General features: G+C 42.8%; 1 long non-coding RNA gene across 1 annotated transcript; it reads left to right on the top strand.

Annotated features, from left to right (window-relative positions):
• Positions 1–3349: 3349 nt before the first annotated feature.
• Positions 3350–5198, top strand: LOC148702309 (uncharacterized). Its single transcript, XR_015969309.2, has 2 exons — positions 3350–4351; positions 4470–5198. It is a non-coding gene; the product is annotated as an uncharacterized LOC148702309 (long non-coding RNA).
• The last annotated feature ends 11217 nt before the right edge of the window (positions 5199–16415 follow it).

The following is a 16415-nucleotide window of genomic DNA, read 5'->3' on the forward strand; positions in this document are numbered from 1 at the left end:
TTGATTAATTTTTTGTGTTCTTCCATGAGTTCTAAAAATGCATCATGTAATTCTTCAACAGTAAAATCACATTCAAGTTCAGAATCTACCTCATCGTCATTGGCCATATGACAGATTTGGGCCGTCTCTTGTTGATCTTCCTCTTCCGAACTTGACTCCTCACTTTCACTCCATTCAGCCATGAAGTTCTTCTTCTTGAGTTTTCTTGCCATCCACTTCAATTCCGGACAATCTATCTTGAAATGCCCGGGCTTGTTGCACTCATAGCAAATTGGTGTTTTCTTTTTCTTTTCTTTGTCCTTACCTTTTTCTTTGCTTGAGCTACCTTTGAAGAAGGGCTTCTTTTTATGAAATTTCTTCTTTCCTCTCATAAATTTTCTAAATTTTCTTCCAAGCATAGCCATTCCTTCTTCATCAAATTCCTCCTCATCATCAGATTCTTCCGATTCAGTTTCCTGTTTTGGAGTGGTAGACTTTAAGGCAATGGTCTTTCTTTTCTTGACCTCATCTTCTGAATTTTGCCGCATGGTCAACTCATGGGTCATGAGTGATCCTAGAAGTTCTTCCAATTGCAATGTATTGAGGTCCTTTGCTTCTTGAATTGCTGTTACTTTGGCCTCCCAAACTCTTGGTAGAGATCTGAGATTTTTTCGCACTAAATCAGAGTTAGTATAAGACTTTTCTAAACTTTTTAGTCCATTTATGATTTCTGTGAATCGAGTAAACATTTCAGTTATGGACTCAGTGGACTCAATTTTAAACAACTCATACCTATGAATTAATATGTTTATTTTTGACTCCTTGACTTGATTAGTTCCTTCATGTGTGACCTCTAGTTTATCCCAAATTTCTTTCGCAAAGATGCATGTAGATATTCTATTGAATTCACTTATATCTAGTGAACAGTAAAGTACATTTATTGCTTTTGCATTTAGTTGTGCTAGTCTTCTATCACCCTCATTCCAATCCATTTCTGGTTTGGGAATGAGTGTGCCCTCTATACTAATTGTGGGTGTGTGTGGTCCTCTAGTTATGATATTCCATAATTCATAGTCTAGAGCTTGAATGAATATCCTCATCCTAACTTTTCAGTATGTGTAATTTGAGCCATTAAACTGAGGAGGTCTATTTGTGGATTGCCCCTCACTCATAGAATATCCTACTTGGGTTGTCATGATCTTTGTCTCTTGATTGTGAGATCAACAAATACTATGTGAGCACCTTGCTCTGATACCACTTGTTGCCCAAGGTGATAAGCCAAGAGGGGGGGGATGAATTGGTTTCTCTAAATTTTTACTATCTTAATTTAGTCAATCGATAAGTGAGTGAAGTTAAAACCAATATACAATGCAAACACACAAGAAGTATAGTGGTTCGGTGCTCTCCTAAGCACCTACGTCCACTCCCCAAGCGACCCCTTGGGAATTCACTATAATCCCGCGGATTACAGTTGGATTGTTTTCCGGGCTCACAATCCAAAAACCTTTACACTTTGGTTTTCCGGGATCACCAAAAATCTATGTTGGTTTTACGGGCTTACCAACGAACCTTCACAATTGGTTTTACGGGTTCACCAATAAACCTACACCGTTGGTTTTACGGGCTCACCAACAAACCTTTACAAGGTGATTAAAAGAGAAGAAGAAGACTGAAACTCCTATATGAGCAAATATAACAATTATAAGCTACAAAGAAGAGTTTAGAATATAGTTATCGCTTGATGAGACTTCTTTCTTCTTTGTCAAGAATGCTTCACTCTTCAAGGATGGATGGAGCTCTTAATGTCTCTTGGAATCTGCTCAACCACTTCCTTTTGACTCTTGAGTGAAGCACTTGAATAAAGAAAGTTAGGGCTCTTGTCTTTCTTGTGTAAGCTTTGATATTTTGCAAAAGGATCTTTTTTCTGATGAATAGTGTCCTTTTAAATAGTTGTCCTCATCCATTGGACACCCCCCATTGGTCAGATTTCAAAAACTAGCCGTTACTTGCTGTTGGAAGGACAAAAAGTACTTCTGTAGAACTAGCCGTTATGCTTCTTTCCGTGCTTGGGTCGACCCAAACTTTTCTGGGATCGACTCAACCCACTGTTCATCAGACTTGCGGTCGACTCAACTTTCACTGGGGTCGACCCAACTTTCACTTGGGTCGACTCATGCAACATTGGGGTCGACCCTCTCAGGAAACACAGAACCTTGTATTTCAGCCTTCCTTCACTTGGGTCGACTTAACTCTTTTTGGGTCGACTCAAGGATCAGTTGGGTCAACCCGCTCTGATACCATTGATGGAATAATCAAACTTAATGATTCATAAATCATACCTTGATTCGCTAAATCCATCTTAAAACTTCGAGATGCGTGCAAGCAATCTGATCCGCATCCCACGATCAACAGGAATTAACTCTGATCTAAACAGAGATTAGCGAAAGATTTTGTGGAGAGATAGCTCTTAATGCGTGTATTAGAGAAGGGGTCTAGCAGGCTATTTATAGTCCTCTCCAGAGATCAAACACTGCAGGTGGTTACACCCGTGAAGAGTCACCTAACCCTTCACTGTTGTGAAATTACCCTAATGCCCTTAAGATCATCACAATTTACGAAATTCAAGGAACACTTGTCAAATGTGGGTTCTAATTAAATGGGATTAGGGTTTAATTAAAATAGGATCCGACATGAGGCCGACGGACGGAAGGAAAACTACGGTTTTAATGCGACAAAATAGCAATGGGTGATCAAAGGAGGGGGGTTGCAGGGAGGGAGCGAACCTGTGATCGTGGTGACCTTGGAGCCTAGTTTGGCGTGGACGGTTATGGCGACGACAGAGGGGGGGAGGAGGCGGAGGCAAGCGGGAATTCCTGCTGGCGCTGCCGCTGTGGTGGAGGCCGGAGCGGCGGAGTGCCAGGTCCTTTTGAACAGTGGAGTCATTAGGATCCACGAGCACTGCCGGATCTGGTTCGGGATGGAGAGCAAGGTCGACGACGGTGGAGAAGTGGAATAGAGCACGCCGATCGGGGCCCGGGATGGAGGTGAGAGAGCGGGGGGAGGCGGTGGATTGATGTCGGCGCCGGAGGGAGAAGGAGAGGAGAGGAGACGCTTATAAGGGACATTGATCGACAGGAGGCTGATATTTGAATGGATTTGGCCTTCGACGGCGCTTAAAAAGCGCCGTCGATTTTGAAGGTTTATCGACATTTTTTTGGAAGCATCGACAAAGATTGGCACTGAATCCAAATTTTTCGACGCTTTTTTCTAGCGTCAAAAAAAATGACGAAAAATCTTGCTTTTTTTTAGTGTATCACCTAGAATATTAACCATAGTATCAACCAAAGCATTTATTTCACGTTCATTCACATCCACAAAACCTGTCAAGTTTAACACGCACTCCACCAGAGTGTCAACCAAAGCATTTATTTCACATTCATTCACATCCGCAAAACCTGTCAACACTCCACCAAGAGTGTCAACCAAAGCATTTAGTTCACATTCATTCACATCCACAAAACCTGTCCAATTACCACTCCTACACACTAGTCCTTTTGTCATTTTGTTGAGAGGGGAGAAGAGGCAATTGCCTTGCATCTCCTTGAGAGGAGGTCTAAATCCCATGCATAGGTGGGAGGCACTTCTCCAGTGCTCTGGATCCAGTATGTTTTTGACTTGGTGAAACCTACAAGCACCACCATAAATTAATCAAATGTGTCATGGCAATAGAGTTGGGTGCGTTGTAGATCATGATGGGCGAGCAACAATTCAAATGGAGTGTGGGCACTTTGCTGCATATAGGGACTGGTTGAATGATATGCTCATAAGCCTTCATATAAATTGTCTTGTACTACCAATAAAGATAGTCATAAAGAAGATGGAACAATGATAGAATATTATAAAACTTGTGAGGTTGATCCAATGTATTGAGGATGATAGTAATATAGATCCTATGATGTAATTTTTTCTATTTTCTATATATTGATTTAGCTGAACTACACAATTGCTTTCTTTCATGATCACCATGGTTTTATTTATAAATTTTTGGTTGGTGGTTATTATTACTATCGAGTGCCTTATATTTATGAATACAAATTGAAAATCATTATTCTCATTTTTCTAAACTTCTGAACTTGTGCTCTTGTGTTTCTAATTATTTGTCTTCGTAGTAGAGATCACTAATGGCACCAGGAGGTCGTGCTAAGAAGAGAGCTGCAAGTGCAATGTCTACTACATACGATATCATGCCAACAAATACATCAAGATCACCTAAGCAGGAGCAAGCCACTCAGGACACGCACAAGTAGCATCGGCAAGATTCTAAGTTTTTATGAATTATTCAAGTTACATGTTAATTCATCATATCTTTAGGGTATGCTTGCTGATTTTTTCTTTATTTATATTTTACGTCATTGCTTGATATATTTAATATAAAAATCATTTCCCTTTCTTATGATATGATTGGGAATTGGAATTATAAAAATATTTAGGTCATGCTAATAAGAGGGCATCCGAGTCTGAGCAAATGATACATCAAGGTCATCCAAGTCTACGCAAACCACTCTCCACACATGCTTGAGAAGCATCAGTAAGGTTCAAGGTATCAAATACTCTATCATATTTGCACCCTCTATTTGTATAATACATGTGATAAAAATAAGTTGGCTATATTTTTGATTGGCACATGAACCTATCTAAAGAATTATTAAGCACTAATCTTTTTGCAAATACATTCTCTATATCAACTACGATCGATCGAAGAGAAGGGGAGACCTTTGAGTTATATGCAATTTTTCAACTTATCATCTGAACTTGGGATCATATCTCGGGAGTTCATCCCAGTGCCAATGAAATTGAAGGATATAAAAAATCGTGAAAAGGACAAAGCATTTGAGCAACTCCATGTAATAAAAAAGTGATTTAAGGTTTTGTGTTTGGATTTATTATTTTTTTTATGTAACACATTTACTTAGTATGAAAGTAACAATAAGGTTATGTATGTCTATTCTTGCATTCAAGGTTTCATATATTAGAGACGGACAGAAAAAGATGCGAGAAGATGTTAATGAACTTGTTTAGGCAAGCGCGATATGGATTACACTTGCATTTTAACAAGCATAATACTTTGGAAGAGGCACTCCAAGATTGCTCCCCAAAGATTTCTCGAGAAAACTGGAAAGGCATCGATCTGCTTGATGTGGAACGATGACAAATTCCAGGCAAGTTTCTACGGATTGGAATTTCATTGGTGCTGATTTATTATTTTGGTACTATGGCATATGAACTAATAAATTTTAATATGTCAGAAAAATGAAGGAAAAATGTACAAAATATCAGAAAAATCGAAAGAAGCTGACTGCCATCTTGGCTTCATGGGGCTCAACAACTCCCTTATCAGCAAATTTTTCAACACTCCCATTCATAAACCCTAGTTGTGATGCTTGCCTGCAAGGTCAGCTTGTGAGACTTGATTGTCAAGGTAGCTTGATTGCTGCCTTAGGTTTTGCTGAGCTACTGTACACAATGGTCACCTTGGATTTAGACTCTAAAAGATGTAAGAAGACAAAGGGGGAATATCTTCCAAATTTTCCACAAAAAACTACCATTTCATAAGAGTAAAGATGTTTTCCCTCATCACATTTAGCCTATGAATCTAATAGAACCCCAAAAGAATTTGCTACCCTTGGGATGCCTTTATAAGGAAAAGAGATACTTTTGGAGGAAGCCGAACAGATGATCCCCTTGGGAAAAGGAATCACTTTGAATTAGAAACCTTCTTTTACCATATCTCTAGCTAGCAAAAGAGACATTATGAAGATAAATGACTTGAGGAAGTGCAGAAATAATGACCATACCTCTTTGGCTCATCAGAGGATAATAACCGAAGACTACTCAATAAAACCCTCAGATTCCATTAAACGAGGCAGTGTAGAAATAGCACTAGCAAGACTACAAGAGATCAGACTAATAAAGAATACTTCAATCAACATTAGGTCGATATTTAAGATTGTCAGTCATGGTGAATTGTAGAAGATTACTGGTGAAGTTGGCAAATCCATGCCGGCAGTAATTTCCGATCATTTGCCCAGGAATGAAGGGCAAAATTATAATGGCTTCATAGCACCAGCTATAAGCATCATGAGGGAGGCAACCTGCTCAAAAGATGCTTTCAGGTTTTTCTATGTGACGTGCTCCAAATTCATGTGCCAGGGGGTAACATAACAATGCAAGAATGAAACTAGTCCAGCATCCAATGGTACAAATATCTGGTCGTAACATCTCTTTATTTCTGAAATAAAGAGCTTTTCTAATTCATACTTTTTTTTTGGCTGAAACGGGCATTTCATACATTATGGGTATGAATACACCCAGTAGAATTTCTAGTTCATACTTTAAGAGATAAGAAATGCTGAATACCTTTTAATCTTGGTGGCCGTGCATTTGATGATTTGAGGAGATGCCATCATGGCAGGCATTTTGTTGATGCCTTTAACAAAGTGCCTAAACAACCCAATAATCCTGACCCACAAGGCGGGCTGGTGCCTTTTGTTCACGTAGCTTTCAAGGGAAGAGCTTTGCAGTTTTCATAGGCCGGCAACAGGGTAGCTACAGAAGCCTTCAAGTCTAAGACCAAATAGACTTGGGATTTCTATTTTAATAAAATTATCAATATGGAGGAAACTTAACATTTATTTTAAATTTCAAATATAACTTGTAACAAATAATGTTAATTAGAAAAACAGTTGTTATAGTATGTTAACGCAAAAGTATAAGTTGATGTTAAAAGGGTCATCAACATATATGTTAGGCTTCACAATATCGCATATCATGCCATGTTCATGAAAAATATTTTTTATTTATTTATTAAGATTTTGCACTCTAAATTTCATTGCAGCAATGGCTTGACTTGAGGGGAAATGCTTAAGCTCTATCTAGAATAGAAGACTCCAGCTGTAGCATACATACCTTTTGCAACTCCAATGCACTCCCATGTCACCTGAAGAATCCCATAATTATCATTTGGGAAGCCACTTAATCAGGAGGAAGCTATTAGCGACGCTCGAATGCAACTCTCTACCTGCAAGCTCATTTTGGATGTTGTTGATTCTTAACAGCCCTGCATTTGATCTATTCTCTCTTTTCTCTGATGATCCATTCTTTGTAAACACAAGCACCTAGCTAGTTTCATTGAAGTCCAAGACTGTAACTTTTGAATCTTCCCTCATAAAAAAAAAACAGTTTACCAAACTTGTTCCTCCAATTGATAAATACAAATCATCATAGTCATTGTTAAGAAATGTTTGCTGGGTTTATGCATCTTATTTGGCATTTTGCCTACATTGTTGCAAGGGAAAACAATCTCCCTCTCTCTCACTCACTCACTCACTCACTCACTCACACACACATGTTGGCCTGGTTCAAGGATGCACTGGCCCTGAATACTAAGCCTGTAACGTACTCGAATCTTGGAAGGTATATCCCCAAATATTTGATGTATCATTTCCTCGAACTATTCATCCGAGTTGTAGTGCAGAAGGATGGTCACACCTGTGCTCAATGAAAATGTTTTGTTTGATCCGGGTGTGATAAAAGTTCTGCTGATATTTTAAGCTCTTCAAATCTCTTGCTTCGACTTTTTCATAGACGTTTGATCTCAATGGAGAAAGATATCATGCCACAAGATTAGTAAGAAACTCTGTAGATACGCAGTTCCATGAACAGATTGATGAAACATCATCTTCAAGAGATCGTAAAAAATCGAACTTCATCTACCAGATTGAATACTTTATCTTTCACAGCATGCTGATCCATCCGTGGAACAAGTTCAGTACATTATACATCCTCAAGTGCAACGAAGACTGCATCATAGATAGTGCACCTGAGAAAAGCAGAATAGGTCCAATAAATTTCTGTCAGTAATAACAATTATAACCATTATATCATCCATATATACCATGCATGTCATGAAGTTTACCGGGCACAATAGCTTGTGTATTTTAAAGTATTGCCTGTTGATGGGGGGAAAAGTGGACCACCCAACACATATGATTAAAGCACCTGAATCCGATCGGAAATGCTGTTGAAAGATGAATCCTCCTTGTGTACGTGGCTAGCTGAACTATTGATCCTTCCTCTAGAGCAGCAGATTCTCTAAGACATTTGGCATGAGACAGACGCTTCAAAGGAAATTAGCCTGAGCCTTCCTTATTCTTCGATAGCATCAATTAAATGGCACTATTGGAAAAGATGGTCGAATAATCGGCTTCTTGCACAACCTAGTCTATCACAACCCCGTCAAAGAGGGCATTCGATGCATCAATGCCATTCGTACCAGTTCTTGTGTAATCTCGGTAAGCATGGCTTCGGCAAGCATGATCTCGACGAGTGTGATCTCGGTAGGCATGATCTCGGCAGGCATGACCTCGGCAGGCATGGTCTCGGTTGAGCAAAGCCCGATTGATCTCGAGACCAAGGAAGACTTAGTCAGAAGCTGAGACCGACCCCGACTCCACCAACAGTCAAGCCGGTCTGCCTAAAGAAGGGGTCACCAAATCCTCCATATTCGGGATCAAACCCCGCAGACTCCGCCACAACAGCTGTCAACATTTGAATCCTTGCAATCTCAACTGATTGCCAGCTAGCCTGAATTTTTGTACCATCTAAGATAATTCATTTAACCCAAGATTTGTGCAATCACATCCGATTGCGAGTAATCACTACACCCCCTCCTATAAAGAGGGGAGGACTCCGGTGAGAGAAGCATCTTCTCCCCGGGCCAGAAAAGATCTCTCCATTAAAATATCTAAAGATCCCTCTCTGACTTAAGCATCGGAGAGCCTTCGCCGGATCCTCCGGCCCAGGCTTCTTGCAGGTCCATCGGAGACAGCCATCCGCCACCGCACTATAGAGAAGCTCCTCCTCCTGGTTCGCGGTTGATAAGTGCTAAATAATGCATAAATTAATATCTTATTCATAACACTTATCATTATTTTAATTCACATAGTTTGCAAATTTAACTAAAAAATGTGTTACCTTCACCATTGCATTTTTATAAATTATCAAAGGTAATTCAAGTTTGATTTGATTATTTATTGATTGAGCTTTATGTATGCAGGTCAAATCAAATCCAATTGAGTGATGGCTAAACCCACACTGCACTTCATCAAATTCTTTTCACGTTCACCCATCAAGTTTTTTTTCTCAGCATTCGGCCTTCCCATGTCCACGTCATCTTCCCCGTGTGCACCAAGCTTTCCAACTTAGCAAAATAAAGGCCTTTTCCATTTTCTCCCCGTGTCCAGGTCTAAACCCCTCTTAATCCCAGCCTACCCACGGATGAGGTCACACATCACCGAATCCAAATTTTTCCCAGCATTTCTTACCTTCCGCGATGCACGTCACACGTTCTTCATCAAAATCCAAACTCCTTATCCCACGGATAAGCCCAAGCCACCTTCATCTCATTCGCGATTAGCTCCCAGCTCCTTCCACATCCTCCAACGTCCCAGCTCCCCTGTTCCCAGCCGAAGGAAGTCAAACATTCAAGTCCAAGCTTCCTCTTCTTCCGGTTTGATCTCATGGAGCAGCCCAACGTCCTCTGGATCACATCTCTCCATTCCGTGGATCACGCCTCTGCTTCCTTCCCATCCGCATACATTGCTTCACATCACAGCCGTATCTCTCTTCCCTCTTTTGAACCAAGCCAATCGTCACCCAAAGATCTCTTCCGGCTTAATCTCCCACATCCACAAGCCAAGCCAACTTCTTCAAACGCCTTTCCAGATAATTTCCCAGCACCCCACGGTCAGCCGTGAGCCTCATCCACATCATCCCCTGTTTCTCCGTGTTCATTCCGAACCAACCCATCCTCTTCCGTCGGATTGACCCCAGCAAACTTCTTGAGCAACGATTCCATCATCCACGGATTCTCTCATCTCCCCTTCATTCCGTTCAGCATCCCAAAACAGAGATCATCTTCCCTCCTGTCCGCGATTTATGGAAGACTTCCAACTTCTTCCAAATCTCGGATTACTTCCCCTGTTTCGGAACCAATCCCAGCCTTCTTCCGGATTAATCCTAGCCGACTGCATGAATCCGAACCAGCTTGCATCCTTATCCCATCGTCCACGGATTCTCCAACTTCCCAGCAATTTTTCGTAACACTTTCATCCCGTTGTGATTCATTCTCATCCAGGATTATCCCATGCATCCGAGGATCAGCAACATCGGCTTCTTCCATGTGCTCTTCCCAACTTCCAGAAGCAAGCTAGCAAGCAGAGCTTCTCCAAGGATCCGGATCAGATCTACAACACTTTCGGATCACTTCACGTCCAGAGATCGAGCAAATCCAACGGCTTCCTGTTCCAACGATTGGTTCAGTTCCATCTCTGCATCCTTATCCTCTACTCAGAACAGTAGGGAAGAGGAGGAGGTATGCAGTCTATAAAAGCGCCACGCATGAAACAGAGAAAGCATTCCTCCTTCCCCATCGGGGGGCATTCCCTCTTCCCCACCGGGGGCTGCTCCCATCACCTCTTCTCGGGTGGAAGTCCCACAGGAAACAGAGGAGGGAGAGAATACTTTGGGTCTTTTTGGGAATGACTTCCCAAAAGAAAAAAATAATAAATTGCTAGAGAAGGAAGGAGAGACCCAGGGAAGGGAGGAAGAAAAGAAAAAATGGGAGCCCGCTGCTGTGCCACTGCTGCTGCCGCCCACGACTCCATGGAAGGCTGATCTCCTCTCTAGGGCTGGATGCAGCCCTAACAAAGGGACACGGGTTTTATATTTTATTTTATATTTTTGGGGTTGTATGAACTTATTGTTTTTAATGGATATCTTCTTTTGAATCATATTTAATTTTTGTGATTTTAAGTATGATGTTCATACAACTGCTCTTCATGATCACTAGGTAAATATAAGATAGTCCATGCTTAGGGAAGATGCGATGTGCTGCCACCTTAGATTAGGGTAGACATTTCATGCCAACTGAAGATGGATTATGCCTAAATTACTTTTGTGAATTTCTATTCGAATGCTTATTAGGCTTGTAGCCAATTTGCATGTTAATCCAAGAATGGAATAAATTATAAATAACCCTTGTTCCGATGTTAGTGGTGAATTCCTTGCCCTAGATTCCCCCAAACTGATCGTTTTAATTGCATTTCTTATTAAATTGCTTAGTTTAATAGTTTTCACAAACTCTCTTTTTCAAATATTTTTATTTTTAAAGAAAAACAACTGTACCCCAATCCCTGTGGATCGATACCCGTAATCACTATCCTACCAGATACGTGCTATTGCGTGGTCTTTAAAGTTGACTATCAGCGGTCACCTTCGGGTCTGATTTTCAGTAACAGTTGGCGCTAGAGGAAGGGCCCGAGTCGTGATTTTTGAGACTAAGGAGCAGAGGGGCTTCTAATGCCTCTAGACATCGCGCAGCAAGCCCTGGTGGCCGCTCAGTCCAGAATCCACCACCGAGGCTCCGGCAGATCAAGTTTCGCAGATCCAACCTGAACAGTTTGATATGTTGGTACAGCAAGTCCAAGCGCTAGCCACGACAGTCCAAAGCCTGCAACAAGAGGAGGCCCCTCTTGTGCCGCCTCCACGAGTTCACACTCGATCGACACTCCCTCCAGATGGGCCTATGTTCCGAGTCTGTAATCCCCGCCATAGCTCTTCAAGAATCAATAATGGGGAACGACGCTGTCACCAGGATTCTTTCCGGGCGTCCCCTCGGGGGGAGCCGTTAAAGAGTCGCCAGGATAGAAGGCCGCAGCCTTCTGAAGCCAGGTCGACCCTGGGTCAATCAGTACCGGGACGGACCACCACGGTGGCTTCTCAAGGCAGAACTCGACAGGAAGGTTAAAGAACTTGAGCGGCAAATCGAGGAACTCTGGGACCAAAGAGTAAGGCGTGAGGGCGACCCCGATTTTACCACCAAGTCACCTTTCTCCTGCCTAATCGAGGATGAGCCAATCCCACCGAGATTCAAGATGCCCCAAATAGAACTATATAATGGGACAACTGATCCACTAGATCATTTGGAGAGTTACAGAGCCCTCATGGTACTGCAAGGATTCTCGGAGGCTCTACTATGCAAGGCCTTTCCCGCAATCCTCCGAGGAATAGCTCGGCTTTGGTTCTTCGGGCTAAAGTCGAACACCGTGTTCTCCTTTAAGCAGCTAGGCAGGCAGTTTGCAGCCAATTTTGCTGCTAGATAGCGCCAACGGCGAACATCAGATTCTCTTCTCGATATAAAGCAAAAGGAGGGAGAATCTCTGAAAGACTACATCGATCACTTTACAGCCGTTACTTGGGAGGTCTGTGATCTCGATCAATCGATCGCCATGTCAGCATTGAAAACGGAAGCTTGGTCCTATAAGTTTCTCTTCTCCATTGAGAAGAATTTTTCTGCCAACTTCATAGAGATGCTGGCCCGAGTTCGGAAATACGCAAAGGCTGAAGAGGCCATGGTCTCTTGGCGAGACGCCGCCGAACGACCCTCAAAGGCGTCGCGAGGAGCGCGGCCGCCCAGAAGTCCATCGCCCCGCCGAGAGAAGAATTTGACTCGATTGAGGAGCCTGCCTCGACCGAGATCCCCGCCTCGATCGAGAACACCACCAAGGAGGTACGGAAACTATACTCCCCTCACCACTACTCGAGCCGAGATCCTCATGAAGATAGAAGGCCGAGGCTATCTCCGACCTCCACCACCGATGCGAGAGTTGGAAGCTTGGCAATGCTCTAGAAAGTATTGTCGTTTTCATCGGGATCATAGACACGACACAGAGGAGTGCTTCCGACTCCGAGACGAGATTGAAGCGCTTATCCATCGTGGAATACTCAACCGATTTGTACGAAATTGGCGTGATGAAGGAGAACCAGTGGAGAACGCCATGCCACCTGAAGGTCAAAACAATAACAGACCCATTGCCGGCATCATCAATGCCATAGGAGGGGGCTCTGCTGAAGGAAGCTCGGCTAAAGAACCTGCTGAGAAGGAAGCCCCTCTGAAGCGTCAGCGCACGACAGAAGCCATCTCGTTCTCAGATGAAGACTTAAAAGGAGTTGAAACTCCTCATGATGGTGCTGTGGTTATTTCCCTTGTCATGAATAAGTTTGATGTAAAATGTGTTTTAGTTGATAATCGAAGCTCTGCAAATATATTATTCTATGATGCTTTCCAAAAAATGGAAATGACAGAAGATCAACTCCAGGAAATGAACACACCACTGGTCGGGTTCTCTGGGGATTCAGTCTCGGTTGAAGGAATTGTTAGCCTAACTGTCACGGCCGGGCTCGCCTCCAGAGAGAGTACTGTAAAAACGGACTTTCTAGTAGTCCGGGTGGTTCTCTGGGGATTCAGTCCCGGTTGAAGGAATTGTTAGCCTAACTGTCATGGTCGGGCTCGCCTCTAGAGAGAGTACTATAAAACGGACTTTCTAGTAGTCCGGGTGGCCTCAGTCTACAATGCTATTCTCGGCCGACCTGGACTCAATGCCCTCCGGGCCATAGTCTCAACCTACCATTTGCTTATGTGGTTTCCCACCGAACGGGGAGTCGCCGAAGTTCGAGGGGACCAAGCAACGGCCAAGCAATGCTAAATGGAGACCCTTAAAGCAAAACAACTGGTTGAAACATCAGTCCAAGTCCAAGCCTTGGTACTACCTATCGAGACCCTCGAAGTGCGGGACGAGCCTAGGAAGCAATGAGCAGAGCCCAAGGAGCTCCTACGCCAAATCCCCTTGAGAGAGGACCGCCTGGATCAAACCGTACTGGTCGTTTCCAGCCTAAGCCCTCGTGAGCGAGACTGCATGATCAAATTTCTCCAAGCCAATACCGATGTATTCGCCTGGTCGCCCACTGACATGCCAGGAATAAATTCTATAGTTATGGTTCACCGACTCCAGGTGAGCCCAACCTACAAGCCCGTTAGGCAGAAAAAATGAAGCTTTGCACCAGAACGACAGCAAGCGGTGGCCGAAGAGGTGGACAAACTTCTTGAGGCCGTCTTTATCAGAGAGGTCACCTACCCGGACTGGCTCGCCAACATGGTCCTCGTGAAAAAAACTAATGGGAAGTGGCGCATGTGTGTGGACTACACTGACCTAAACAAGGCCTGCCCGAAAGATAATTTTTCACTCCCCAGGATCGACCAGCTCGTTAATTCTATCTTGGGACACCAGTTGCTGACGTTCATGGATGCTTTCTCGGGGTACAATTTGATCCGAATGGCGTCCGAAGATGAGGAAAAGATAATTTTTATCACTGACAAAGGCCTCTATTGCTACAAGGTGATGCCATTCGGGTTGAAGAATGCTGGGGCAACTTACCAAAGGGTGGTCAGCAAGGTCTTCAAGGACCAGATAGGCCGAAACATGGTGGTCTATGTGGACGACATGTTGGTGAAAAGCCAGACGGCCAAACATCACATAGCCCACCTCGACGAAACATTTTCCACTCTCAGGAAGTATCAGATGAAGCTCAACCCCACAAAGTGTACCTTTGGAGTTACCTCGGGCAAGTTTCTCGGTTTTGTGGTAACTCAACGTGGGATCGAAGCGAACCCAGAAAAGATTCGAGCGTTGCAGGAGATGGCACCATTAAGGACGGTCAAAGAAGTACAACGACTCGCGGGACGAGTTGCGGCCTTGGGGAGGTCTACAGAGCGATGTCTCTGTTGCCCAAGGTGACAATCCAAGAGGGGGGGGGGTGAATTGGTTTCTTCTAAATTTTAGTGCTTTTAAAACTTTCTTAGTTAAATGCGATGGATGCTTTCTTAGGTTATTTGAGTGAGTTAAACTAATGCAAGAATAGAAAGTAAAGCAAGAGAAAATGAAAGCACAAACACAATCCAAACACAACAATATATAGTGGTTGTGCTCTCCTTAGCACCTACGTCCACTCCCCAAGCGTACCCTTGGGAATTCACTATAATCTCGCGGATTACAGTTGGATTGTTTTCCAGGCTCACAATCCAAAAACCTTGTTGGTTTTACGGGCTCACCAACGAACCTATACACTTTGGTTTTCCGGGTTCACCAAAAACCTTGTTGGTTTTGCGGGCTCACCAACGAACCTTTACAACTTTGGTTTTCCGGGTTTACCAAAAACCTTTGTTGGTTTTGCGGGCTCACCAACGAACCTTTACAAAGTATTCAAACAAATGAAAAGAAAAGATTTAAACTCCTAAATGAGCATATGAAACAATATAAACTACAAAGAAGAGTTAGAAAGTATTTATCGCTTTGAAGTGGCTTTGCTTTTCTTTGTCAAGGATGCTTCACTCTTCAAGGAAGGATGGAGCTCTTGATGCCTCTTTGAATCTGCTCAATCCCTTTCTTTGATTCTTGAATGAAGCCCTTGGATGAAGCTTGCCTTGCTAGGGTTCTCTCTTGAATGCACTTGATGTATTTTTCCAAAAGCTTACTTCCTCTGATGAATACTTCCTCTTAAATACTTCTCCAACCTCCAAATAGTCCTTTCTGACCGTTGGATTGAAGAAACTAGCCGTTTATAGCCGTTGGGAGTCCAAAAAGCATTTCTGCACAACTAGCCGTTATGTTCAGCCCGTGTTTGGGTCGGCTCAACCTGTCCTTGGGTCGACCCAACCTTCACTTGGGTCGACCCAACCATTCTTTGGGTCGACTCAAAGTTCACTTGGGTCGACTCAACTTCTTCTTGGGTCGACCCTCTCAGTAATTCCAGAGAGCCATTTTCTGTCTGTCTTTCTGTCTTCCATTTGGGTCGACCCTCTCAGGGTTTGGGTCGACTCAAGCTTGGGTCGACTCAACCACTGTGTGGGTCGACCCTCTCAGTAAATCCAGAGAGCATTTTTCCTTTGCATTTTGAGGTTCTTTGGAGGTTGGGTCGACTCATGCCTACCTTGGGTCGACCCAACTCACTGTTCATTTGTGCTGTTTTTGCAGGAGTGTGCCAGATGATTCCTTTAAGTCCCGGGGTCGACCCAATCAACCTATGGGTCGACTCAATTCACACTTTGCTGCATTCTCAAGATTAGATCCATCCAAATGAACAAGACCATATATATATTTTCAATTAAGCATATGTACTGAGAGTAATGAACTTATAAATGAAGTATCAATTTAACTTATAGCATGCTTTGGATAATTGTTTGTTAATCATCAAAATAACACTATCATCCTCAATCTCCCCCTTTTTGATGATTACAAAATAAAGAGTATAAGCCTATTGATACTTGTCTTTAAAATCAGTTTATAAGAGGGATTAAATTTCTGAATTTCAGCTTTTCATATATACTTGTGAAATCTCCCCCTTTATCATCCAAAAGTTGCCAATTTGACTTTTTGAATGGCTCCCCCTTTCATTTATAATTCATTAGCAATGAAACTTCAAAAATTTATGAGTTTCAGCTTATGTATCGGGGTGCGAGAGGAGCGTGCCAAATTCTGAAT

Source organism: Phoenix dactylifera, chromosome 10, assembly GCF_051530095.1.
Source record: "Phoenix dactylifera cultivar Ajwa chromosome 10, Ajwa_hap1_PhDact_Kaust_v1.1, whole genome shotgun sequence".
Taxonomy (NCBI): domain Eukaryota; kingdom Viridiplantae; phylum Streptophyta; class Magnoliopsida; order Arecales; family Arecaceae; genus Phoenix; species Phoenix dactylifera.